This window comes from Hibiscus syriacus, unplaced genomic scaffold (assembly GCF_006381635.1).
Source record: "Hibiscus syriacus cultivar Baekdansim isolate YM2019G1 unplaced genomic scaffold, ASM638163v2 tig00111239_pilon, whole genome shotgun sequence".
Lineage (NCBI taxonomy): Eukaryota > Viridiplantae > Streptophyta > Magnoliopsida > Malvales > Malvaceae > Hibiscus > Hibiscus syriacus.
In genome coordinates, this window is record NW_024063031.1 from 84,120 (window position 1) to 97,658 (window position 13,539).

General features: G+C 31.4%; 1 pseudogene; it reads right to left on the reverse strand.

Moving 5' to 3' along the window:
• Positions 1 to 434: 434 nt before the first annotated feature.
• LOC120157297 lies at positions 435 to 13,156 on the reverse strand (annotated as a pseudogene).
• Positions 13,157 to 13,539: the final 383 nt, after the last annotated feature.

Genomic DNA, 13,539 nt, shown 5'->3' on the forward strand with positions numbered 1-13,539 from the left:
GAATCCCTTTTTATTATTAAAATGAAAGAATTTTTGGTTATAAACGCATATCAGTTCATCTTTTAACTGATGTTTTCTTAAAAACTCTGTTAAAAGATAATTTTTAGGTATTCGACCTACCTGACCCAAAAGGCCGATGGCGATTCCCAAATTATTTTCAAAACCATTTATTCACATCAATTTTCCAGTCAAGTAAATATTTCGTGCCCGGACGAAAACCGGTTACTACACAGATCACCTGCAAATGTTCAAGATTTTGTATGTTGCAACAATCCAGGACTGGAATAAGAAAAGAAAAAGGCATATACCGGAGACTCCATTAATATTTCATCACTAGTCCATTTCCAGACAAACTTATTTATTGCAGAAGTATTGAAGTATACTAACCAATGTTACAGGTGTTTGAAAACCGTGTCTGACGCATATCCAAACATAGGTAAAGGGTATACATACCGATATCCGATGCACTCGAGTCCGAGCAACTAAAACATCGACCCGAGTCATGGAATTGGATGTATGACAATTTTTCCTGTAACTCTTCCGGTTTCGAGATAAGAAAAGGCGTGTGGAGTTCGAGAGAAAGAAAATGTGCCTCTTGGATCAATGACAGGCTTCACTTCCCCCACTTTCAAGGAAAGGGTTCAATTTCTCCAGCATAGACCCACTAGACGTGAGGATGAACCTGAAAGCTGGTTCAGCCAGTTCACCAACCGGTTCTATTGTAACAACCTTACCACCTTCTTTGATTGCCTTCACTGCCCTTTCAGATTGCCCTATTTTATATTTGCATAAAGAAACATGTCTAACTAACTCGAATCTGAAGGATTTTTTTTCTTCATATGCTATGTAGTATCGGTATTTCGAAATAGTTTAGAAGCAACGAAGATATAGAATCATACCGACTGTATCGTATATTACGCCGAACTTCTCTGGCAAATCTTTGAAGTTGTCTTTGGTGTAATCAATGGCCAAATCAGCAACCAAGCTCTTTAGCAACTCCAGTTTCTGAGCACGAGGTAGCTGCAACTTTGGATGCTCCAAAGACATGCTTAGCTAGCTGATCCATTAAAATTCCAAAAGTATAATTCCACACTTGATAGTAGCCAAAAGGCCGATAAAGGTATTCCAAAAGTATAATTCCAAATATATACAAAAAACATGAAAAAGAAATAAGCATATCAATATCGAATTCGTATCATTATCCAATACCAACACTTCTGATAACATTAATGTATGTCATTAAAACCATACAAACTTGGTTTGGCCCAAATTATCACCCTAAAATTAAGAGATAGGAGTGTAAATGAACAAAGTGTTGGATAAACTATTCGTGAACTATTTGTTTATTAAGTTAGATAAACGAATATGAATAAAATTTTTATGTTCATTTAATAAATGAACGAATAGGAACAGAGGTGTGTTCGGTTAGCTTAGTTCATAAACAAACTTGTTTATTGACTTGTTTATAAGCGTATTTATTGAATTGTTTACATGGTTCTCCTTTCGCTTTATTTTATATTGTAAATATTGATAAAGTAAGAGACTAAATTGAACACTTGATGAATTTTGAAGTTTAAATTGTGAAATCTAAGTAACTTAAAGACTAATGACGTAATTTCACCAACATGTTCGTGAGTAATAAACAAAACGAATATATAAACGAACCGAACACTAACACTTTCAAAAATAAACAAACGAACACGAATCGATATGAATATCTTCAAAAATAAATAAACGAAGAGGAACACAAATTTATCTATTCAAACTCAGTTGATTTAAACCCCAACGTGAGATATAGTAGCTTTTGGTTTGCCCCCATAGAGGCATTTAATCAAACATGTAGACACCATAAATGAAGAAGAAAAAATAGTATTCAATATAGAGCATGGTACCTGAATAACCATGGTGCCGACTCCACCAGCACCGCCTAAAACAAGGATAGATTGACCAAAAGATAAGCCAGGTTTCACAAGGCCTTCATAAGCAGTTCCAATAGCTAAGGGAATGGAAGAAGCTTCAATAAAACCCGGATTTGTTAGTTTTAGAGCCAACAGATTCTCTTCAGCAACAGTGTATTAAGCTAAAGTGCCATACATTTTAGGATGACCCAAGCCTTTCTCGTTAATGTTACCATATACTTCATCTCCTTCCTTTAAACCTCTTACTTGGCTGCCCACTTTTAGTACCACACCAGCTACATCATATCCTGGAACACACTGACATAACCAATAACACAGATTATAGATTACATAATAAATTTAAAATCAAAACGAAAAAAATATATCCTTTATATAAAATCAAGACTTGAATTAGACGCATTATGGAGTCGCATTGCACTCCATGCGTCTGGGGTGGAGACGCATTGCACTCAAGCTGATGCATGGTTAGTGTAAACGGCCCGTGAATCTGATGCATTGAACGTGAATCTGCCTCAAGCTGCATCCATGGCAGTGTAAATGGCAGCAATAATGGTACAATTATTGTAATCAATAAATGCTGCAATAATGGTATAGATGGGTGGGTGATAACTTTTATATATAGGAGTGTTACGGGATGAAATTTAAGAAGAAAAGAGAAAGGTGAGGAGAAGAAATTAGGGAAGAAAGAAAGAAAGGTGGAAGAAATATATTCGACATTCGAAGGTAATTTATAATTTTTTTATTTAGATTTTTTTTGATAAGTCTAAATTAATATAGATAATTTTTTATTTTATTTTTTTCGATTATTAAATTATTTTTTTAATTAATTTATGTTGTTTAGTTTGAATGAAGTTTAGTTTAAAAATAAATTATATTTGGTTTACCTTGAAAATAGGTAAAATTTTGTAGATAATTTTTAGATTAAATTATTTTTGTTTAAATTAATGTAATGTTTAGATTTTGATCTCTATACTAATTAAATTAATTATTGTTTAATTTTAAAAATAATTATCTGCATAGTCTTTCAAATGACCGAACAAAATCAATTGTTGAGGATGTAACACCCGAACCCGTATCTAACCCGAATACGAATCCGAAGTGTCGTATAGACTTTTAAAATCATTTACCTTTAAAAGATAGCTGAAAATCTAGACTTTTGTTTATATAAAAACGATGGAACCCCTTGATTTTTGGTAACAAAGAAAATTCAAACTCCAACTGAAAATAACATACTTAATAATTTACATAAATACAATATAGTTTGGTTACAAAATGATCAGAGCATATACAATTTAAACTTTAATTACATGCCAATCATATTTAATACACAAAACACATACTATTAAATCTTTTCTGATCTGATCTTCGAAATGCTTATTTTGTCTTGGCTTCTAGCTTTAATCTTCTTGTTTCTCTGGACCTACGTGTGAAACACTCACACGCTAAGTCGTTGACTTAGTGAGGCATTTAAAATATATAATAAAACATTTTATCACCAAATCATATTCTAAGCATTTCATACAATCATGTAGAGAAACTATATGACACATCATATAACAAAATCACAAGTGCAAATACATATATATATATATCCTCATCAGTATCATCCTCATCATCAATATCATTATCAATATCATCTAGTACATTTCACAAAACAAAACATATAACATCACACACACTGTTTATTTATGTTATTTCTTTTAATAGCCCATGGTTTACTTCTGAGAACTTAAGGTATGTGAGTGCATTGAGTTTGTGCACAAATGCTGTCACCATAGCTCGTATAAATTGCACCGAAGTGCCATATAGAATATCCCGAAGGACCACGTAGAAATGTCCCAGAGGACCACGTAGAATTGTCCCGAAGGACCGCGTAGAACCCTCGACTCTTTGCATGCCAATTATACCCTTAGCTCTCATAACGCATATTTATAGGCTTTAAGGTTTACACATTTCACATTTTCAATTATTCATATAGTTATGTATCACATAGATTATATCACATGTTCACATAGTCACATAGATCATCACATAGACATGTACTCACATAGCTCATAGTCACATAACTTATATCATTTATCATGTAATCACATAGTTCAATGTTATTGAGCTTATCTCACTTTTCATTTACTCACATAGTCATTTATATCAGTTCACATAGATTACAACTCAGACATGTATTCACATAGATCTAATTCATATAACTTATATCTTTTTATCATATATACCCATAGATCATTATCACATAAGAAAACATGTAACACATAGTTCATGAATAACAATGCATATAACACATAAACATATATTCATATACACATATAAACCATATAAACAATATGCTTGCATTCCTAGAATCGTACAATCAAAACATTGGGAATAGACTCATTGTAAGTCTTTTTTCCATATGATCATATTTCATACTAGCATGCACTCACCTTGGCCTCACTAGTCAAAGCAATTGTCCCATCTCTCTCTTGGTAAGTTTCACTTCGTTGACTTGTCCGGATTTTTCTTTCGCTCGATATCTACATGAATATACAATCCATAAAAATATTGTAATTTGAATCACTGCTAATCAATCATCAAAACTTAATCTTGAAAAGACACTTGATTCATACTTTCAATATGACTAGTATCGGTACTCAAGGTACAGTACTGATACTTCCTTACCGTGGTATCGATATCTATTTTCGGTTCTAGAATTTCACTCTAAAAATGGTACCGATACTTATATATTGGTATCGATACCCATGGTACCGATACTATCACTTTGGTATCGATACCCTATGAAGGATTTGTCATCTTTTTCTTATGGTATCGATATTGTTCATCCAATATCGATACCTACCCATAAATATCACTTCTTATTTCTTTGTATATCGGTATTGTTCATGCAGTACCGATATCACAAGCCCAAACTTTACTCCTACAACCTGAAAATTTACCAATTATTCACTAAATTCTTCACTTTACTCTTCTTTTTTATCCTTAACCTCAACTATGCTTACTCAAACCATCTTATCTCACTATAACACATCATAATATTCAATAACTCCCCATAACACTCAAAACTAAGAATCTGACTAAACTTTCAACTTTGTTATTATTCCTTTCCTAACTCATGAATCTCTTATCCTTACTAATGAAAAGTCAAATCCAACTTCAAAATCTACTTACTAACTCTTTTCCACAATTTCACTTAAAACCCCCTTTTATTTAATCTCTCATAACTTATCCATCTTTGAGTTTTAAACCACTTTAAACTTTCCTTAAGCTTTCTTAACACATCAAAAATCAAAACTACTCATAAATCATAAGAAATAATCAACTGGAAGAATCCTTACCTTAGCCATACACTCACGTAGAAAGGAGGAAGAAATGATGAAGAAAGAGGGAGAAAATTTTGGATTTCCTCAACTCTTCTCCATGTGGAGATATAAAACCCCATTAAGAATTTTAAATTCTTTATTTGCCAAAAGACTAAAATGCCCTTATATCATTTCATCTTTATTAATCAATCCTACTCAAATAATTTCCAATTAAACCCCTGAACTTTTCAAAATTTTCAAAATTAGAAACAAAATTTTAACATCTTACACTTTGGTCACTATCCCGATCTTTGGAATGTTACAGCCGAGGCTTGACAATCAATTTATTTCTATTCATTTGGAAATGATGGTGTTATTATTACTTATTTAATACAATAATATATTTTATTTGAGAACGAATTATTATTATATTATTAAATGCTAGAAGTTTATTTTATGATTAGTTGATTAACTTAATGATTTAATTAATTGTAGGGAGACGAGCAACGAGTCCTCTGTCATCGAATCAATATTCCCAAGAAGTCATACCATTTGATTGAAGATAAATTACAAGAGGCTAGATTTTACTATGTATTATTTATTCGAGAATTCAAGTTAGTCTTAGGTTTGATCAGTGCATTGATTGAATATTGGAGACCATAGACACATTCGCTTCATTTTTCGTATAAAGAATGTACGATAACTCTGGAGGATGTGCCCATTCAACTCGAGGTCTCAAGAAATGGGATTCCAGTGGTGCATAACAATGAATAAAGTGTGGATAAAATTTGCAATGTGTTACTTGGGAATACGATAGTAAAACCATATTTAAAAGGCCGACGTTTGAGGCTATCATGGTTGGAGAACCAATTGTTGCTCGATCGAGATAGTACCGAGCAAGAAATTTTATATGCAACTTGAGCATATATATTGGAGTTGATTGGGGAGTTTTGATGCCAAATAAATATGGTAATTTAATTCACACTCAATATCTCTTGTTTTTAGAAAATTTTTAGAATACTCATAAATATAGTTGGGGATCGACGATATTGGTGTTCTTGTATCGTGTGATGTGCAATGCATCATTAATCGTAAATAATACTAATACAATGAAAATTGGTGGATGTATGATGTTATTACAATCATGGGCTTGACACATACTTTCATTTTTAACGTCGATTAGTAGAATTGCGGTTGATTTTTCTCTTGCCAGAAGGTAATATTTCTATTTGGTTTTGATTTAAAATCTTAATTATAATTTTATTTATTTTGATTAAAAATAATTAATGAATATTTTTTAATTGATATACATATGGAGTCATAAAATAGAAATAACAAGGTTAGTGCATAATAATATTAAAGAGTTTATGTTGAATATCGCTATTAGAGGAAAAAAAGAGGTATATATATACTATTTATTTATTTTAAAGTGACTTTTTTTATTTTGCTTACCTTAAATTTTAATATATATATATATATATATATTTATTTTATAAAAGGGAAATTAATTTATATAATTTTTAAATTAATTTTACAGTTTATTTGAAGGCCGTACATAGGTTTAGAAATTATTTCATGTGAGTCGTAAGATGTTTGAGATGGTTGTCAATAATGGTGTGCTATTACACCGTTGATTTATTTTGCTTTTGTCGAGTTTTAGTCTTCGAATACAGTGTTGAGGCAGTTCGACTTCCACTAGCCTATCCCGCAGATTCCATACGATCATGACAACCTCCACAAATTAGATGCACAGGGTAAGCATGAGGAGAAATGGGTTTAGAAGCACGCGAACGTTATTCATATTTGGAACAACATAGCTTCATACTTGTTAGCTGTTAGTCCCATTCAAGATGATGACTTTGATTTTAAGACTTCGACTTACCTTAACTATTATTGAGATAATTGAAAGTCGTATTTGACAATGGATAATGAAAGGTGACAATTTAAAAAATTTAAGAAAATATATGGTAACACCAAAAAATCTATATCGAGTGGGACTAGGAGTTCTTCTCAGCATGAAGTGGAATCGTTTCATTAGTTATTAATCTTATAGCTATAAGAAAATTAAAATAATATTTTAAATTTTTAGGTTTACAATTTGTTTTTCATTAATTTGACCTTTAAAAATATAAATGTATATAATTAGAAAATTATATTGTTTAATTAGTAATAACTTTTTATTATTTTTAAAGTGTTGAACTATATTTTGATATAACAATTAGGGAAAATGTTTTTGGACTTGAATTGAATTTATTCAAAGTTTTTTTCAAAGTTTTCAAAAATAATTCAAAGTCCTTAAAACTTGCAATTGAGCACAAAATAATTTTCTGGACAAGTAGTATCGATATTGTTCTTACAGTATCGATACCAATTGAACATGTACCGATACTGTTCATATGGCACCGATACCAAAGGTAAGGGAAGTATCTATACTCACTAGGTAGTACCGATATTGTCAACTTTGCTCAAATTCCAGAATGCAAAAATGGGACCTATACCTAAAGGGGTACCAATACTACTATGTATAGTAATATCGATACCATTGCCATAGTATCGATGCCATCAGGCCCCAACGGCTAGTAACAACTAGTTGAATTTAAATATAACAAAGGTAGCACCGATACTCCCTTTAGGAGTACTGATACCCCTTGGTCTGGGTAACTTTATTTTGCACGAAAATTGATCCCCAACGGCTCCAAACAACCTTCAACGGCTAGAAACAACCACAACAACATTTCAACACATAAATACAAGTGGGTTAGAACACCTATCCAAGCAATCAAACAAAATAGAATAATTTTCTAATCTTATTTTCATTTCTCTTATAAATATTTTTTTAGTGAGCTTCAATTTGTAAACACCTACCTTGTAAGAGTTTTATTGTTTACATTTCTTTCCTTTTTGTAAAGGGTTTTTGGTTCTATCTTAGCCAATTGAAAAGATAGGGAGTTGTAAAGGTTATCTCTTGATCCTTTAAAAAAAAGAACAAATTAGTGAATTTGTTAGAAAATCCTTGGTGAGGAGCTAAGGTAGTGCAAGTAGACTTATTTGAGAAGTCGAACCACTATAAATCATTGTGTTCATTGTTTTATATTTTTCTCTCCTTACTCCCTAAATTTAATTTTATCAATTAAACCCCTTTGCACTTTTTCGGTTATCCATTGAGCCTCTTCATAGTCTCAACAATTGATATCAGAGCCTAACTCATTTATAAGGTTTAACAACCTTGAGACGTTCCTATAAGAAGCTCTACCAATTCCCAACATAACCGAGAAGAAATGGTTTCAACCTCCGGTGCATACTACATTGAAGATTCACTCCCGCTCAACAAACCATCCTACTTCAATGGAGAAAATTATGTCTATTGGAAGAATAAGATGATGCTCTTCATTCAATCCAACGATCTAGGAGCTTGGAATTCGATCATTAAAGGATACACCATTCCAACCGGCGAGATGGACCATTGGAATGATGGAGAGAATAAGAAGTTATAGCTCAATGCCAAGGCTATGCATATCCTCTTTTGTGCACTAGGCCTGGATGAATACGGAAGAGTCTCCTCTTATTCTAATACGAAGGAGATATGTGATAAGCTCCTAGTCACTCATGATGGAATCGATGAAGTAAGGTAAATCAAGATAAGTCTTCTTAACCATAGCTACAAGAATTTCAAGATGAAACTTGATGAAGACATCAAAGCTATGACGAATAGATTTTCCGTGATTGTCAACGGTCTTAAAGGATTTGGAGAAGCTATCTCCAATGAGAAGTTAGTGAGGAAGATGATCTACTCTCTTCTAAAGTCTTGGTAATTGAAGAAGACGATAATTATGAAGCTAGATACCTAAAGTCTCTCACTCTCGATGAGCTAATTGGTTCTCTACGCACCCATGAGATGATGGTGAAGGAAGAGGAAGAAGATGAAGAGAAGCAAAATAAGAAGAAGAAGGAGATAGACATTGCCTTCAAGTCCACCAATGAGAGATATGAAGATTCAAGTGAAGAGGTGGATAAAGACGATGATGATGAAGAAGAGATGGTCAAGCTCTTCAAAAAGTTCAAAAGATTCATGTCTTCCAAGGAAGTGAAGCATAAATCAACCAATAAGAAGGGTCCCCCGGTGTGCTTCAATTGTCAAAGAAAGAGGCATGTCAAGTATGAATGCCCTCTCCTAAAGAAGAATGGATCAAGCAAGAAAAAGGCATTTGTGGCGGCTTGGAGTGATGAAGATGACTCAAATGATGAAGATGAAGTAGCCAACCTATGCCTCATGGCCATCGAAGGAGATTCTGATGTATCTTCTAACTCAAATGAATTAAATTCACATTGTTTTGATGAGTTACAAGATGCATATAATGAGTTGTATTTGGAATTTGAAACCATGAATTCCAAATATAAAAAATTAATTTCAAAATTTAAAGTTGAAAATGATTTGATTTTGAAAGCCAAAGTTGATTTTGAAAATCAAAAAGAAATTTTGAAAAATGATTTAGAGCTTTCAAAAGTTAAGCTTAATGATTTAGAAAAATAAAATTTTGATTTAAAAGTTAAGCTTGAAAGTTTAACAAAAGAAAAAGAATTAATTTCTAAAAATAACTCATTATGTTTAAAAATGGCAAAATGCTCACATTGCCATTTTATGGTCATTTGGAACATACTTATCCCATAAAGAAAAGAAAATCCTTTAAAATTAGACAAGTATGGGTTCCTAAGGGAACAAGGGGCATTGAAACTAATGCTCAAGGATCCAAAGCAATTTGGATACCAAAATCCAAATAAATGTCTCTTGTAGGTGTGTGAGAGCAATGGTGATGAAAATGAAGAAATTGAGATGCTCTAGCCACACTTGAAAAAGGAATGGGTAACCTCTAAGCTTAAATGCTTTTGATTTTGATTATTTGGTTGCTCATTTTGATTTAAGCATGCATGAGTTTTGATTTTAATGATTTGATGTTTTTCATCTCATGTATGTTAAAAGGATGTTATGATGAACATTTTAAAATTTTAATGATTTTTCATAATTTTTTGTTCATCATAATAAAATTTGGTCAAAATTGATTTTAATGCAAATGATATCTCTCTAACAATTGATATAAACTTTTCAAATGCTTTGCTTTTACAAATTTTAAAATTTTTGACCTAAAACTAAATGTTTATGCATGTGTTTTAAAATGTTAAAGATATATCTCTAACAATTGATATCAAATTCTTCAAATGCATAACATTTTTGAAAAGCTTTATGCATATGTACTTAATTTCAACTATTGGTATTGCATAAAGTATTTTAGACTTGAATATATTGAATTTCATGAGCTACTAACATTTTTTCTTACTATTTGTTGAAATTCAATTTTGTTCAAGTGTCATGATTTTAAAGCTAAATTTTGTTTGGAATGCATTTTTTTAGGGGGAGCTTTGATTTTTCAAAAAAACAATTTAATGTAAAAATTACCACTTACTCTCCAATGTTATGTTTGAACTTTAAAGTTAAATTCTTTTTGATTTAACAAAAAGGGGAAGAAGTATTGGTTTGAAAATCCAATTTATTGATGAAAAAGGGGGAGCTGAACATTTTCACATATTTTCCAACAATTGGTACCTTTTTCATTAACATTTTAGTAAGGGGTGTTTTGCCAAAAATAATTTTTCAAATGTTTTGTTATATCAAAAAGGGGAGATTGTTAAACTATATTTTGATATAACAATTAGGGCAAAATGTTTTTGGACTTGAATTGAATTTATTCAAAGTTTTTCAAAATTTTTAAAAAAAAAATTCAAAGTCCTTGAAACTTGGAATTGAGCACAAAACAATTTTCTGGACAAGTAGTACCGATATTGTTCTTACAGTATCGATACCAATTGAACATGTACCGATACTATTCATATGGTACTGATACCAAAGGTAAGGGAAGTATCGATACTCACTAGGTAGTACTGATACTACTAGCTTTGCTCAAATTCCAGAATGCAAAAATGGTATTGATACCTAAAGGGGTACCGATACTACTATGTCTAGTAGTACCGATACCATTGCCATAATATCGATACCATCCGGCCCCAACGGCTAGTTGAATTTAAATATAACAAAGGTAGTATCGATACTCCCTTTAGGAGTACTGATACCCCTTGGTCTGGGCAACTTTATTTTGCACAAAAATTGATCCCCAACGGCTCCAAACAACCTCCAACAGCTAGAAACGACCACAACAATATTCCAACACATAAATAGAAGTTCAAGACACTTGAAGAAGGGTTAGAACACCTATCCAAGCAATCAAACACAAGAGAATAGTTTCAATCTTATTTTCATTTCTCTTGTAAATATTGTGTTTTAGTGAGCTTCAATTTGTAAACACCTACCTTGTAAAGGTTTTCTTGTTTACATTTCTTTTTTTTTTGTAAAGGTTTTTGGTTCTATCTTAGCCAATTGAAAAGATATGGAGTTGTAAAGGTTATCTCTTGATCTTTTAAAAAGAAAGAACAAATTAGTGAATTTGTTAGAAAATCCTTGATGAAGAGCTAAGGTAGTGGAGGTAGACTTATTTGAGAAGTCGAACCACTATAAATCATTGTGTTCATTGTTTTATATTTTTCTCTCCTTACTCCCTAAATTCAATTTTATCAATTAAACCCCTTTGCACTTTTTCGGTTGTCCATTGAGCCTCTTCATAATCCCAACATAAAGATTAATGACCAAATTAAATAGAAACTATAAATGTAGAGACTTAAAAAAGTTAATTTACTTTTTCATAATTATGAGATTAATAAATAATGATAAAATTAAACAAGATATTAAAACCTAAAAATTAGTATATAGAATTAATGTTATAAAAATAAAATATAAGAGTTATTTTTTTTTTGTTTCCTTCTATTTTTCAAGGATTTGTTCTGATTAATCTAGACTGACCAGTATCGTACACCTGGTTTTAGTGAGTGAGTCTCCTAGTGGAGATTTTCTACATACACAATAACTCGAACTCGAGATATGCTTAAGCGATATTCAGCTGTCTACCACTCGTACCAACTTTAAAATTTAAACACAACTTATATCTTAATTGGACTTGTATTTCTTTCACCCAAGTACACTCTTCTTGCCTCATATTACCATTCAAATATCATATGTAGATAGGTATATGTTAATTTGCATTATTTACGTGGATGTAATTTTTTATTAGTCTAAATGAATATGGGATAATATTTGTTCAAAAAATTCTCAGTTATTTGACAATAAATATTTATGAAGAAGATTACATTTTAAGTTGCGTCTAACTTAAATTGTTGTCATTTTTTATTATATTTCGGTTACACTCATTTTCATCGTTTTTAACCTTAAATTGGTAGGTTGTACAACAAAACTACCCTAAAAATATGAGTTTCGATTTTAAGATAATCTACGAATACAAATAATTCAAAACGTGTAGATATTAGATATGTTATCATTCCTAAATGTGTAAAACCGCGACGTGGGACTCTAACCTAATTGTTTTCGGTTTAATGATAATATAAGTCCTTCAAAGCTTAAATATTGAAAAAAATTAATCCTTTGACCTCTGAAATTTGAGTTTAAATACTTAATAGACCATTGAATTTTCTAAATGAAGTAGGTTAACCCCTCTTAATGTTTGATCTTGATTTCGTGTTTCTCGTAGTCAAGACATTGGCAAAATCAGTCAAGTACTGAAATGGGGAGACCGGAAATGGGAAGAGAAGAAGAAAATTTACTGGGAGGGGAGAATCGGAATCGACGAAGATGCTGAGAATCCTCTTGAAATCAAATGGATTAAGGGCAGCTGCTATAACTTTGATCAAAACCTGATGTTGTTGCAATTGGGGTGCACCATAGTTTGAGTCAAGTTTCAGAACATCAGCAGGCTTCCCATGCTGAGAATAAACCCAAGCCTTCATTCTACAAGGGATTGAACTCTCCATTCTCATGACCAAAAAACAAAACCTTCTCTTGCTCTTCTAAATTCATCCCTACTAATATGAATATGTAGAGACGAGTTTGATCCCAACTTCCTAAAAAAATGCATTAGGAGGTCACTATATTATAGTCAAATGATCGTATAAAATAATTATTAAATTTTATTGATATGTCACAAAATGATCATTGAAATTTTCATACTTTTACACTTGTTATAACATTACAGTAACTATTTTATAATAGTTATATCAATTTAATGACCATTTTATAATTTTTAAAAGTTTAGTGACTGGTATAATTAAGTGGCCTTTAATATACTTTATACAATAAAAATTGTTTACTTTATATTATTATATATTTTATTTTATTTTATAATTTGTTCTTTAAC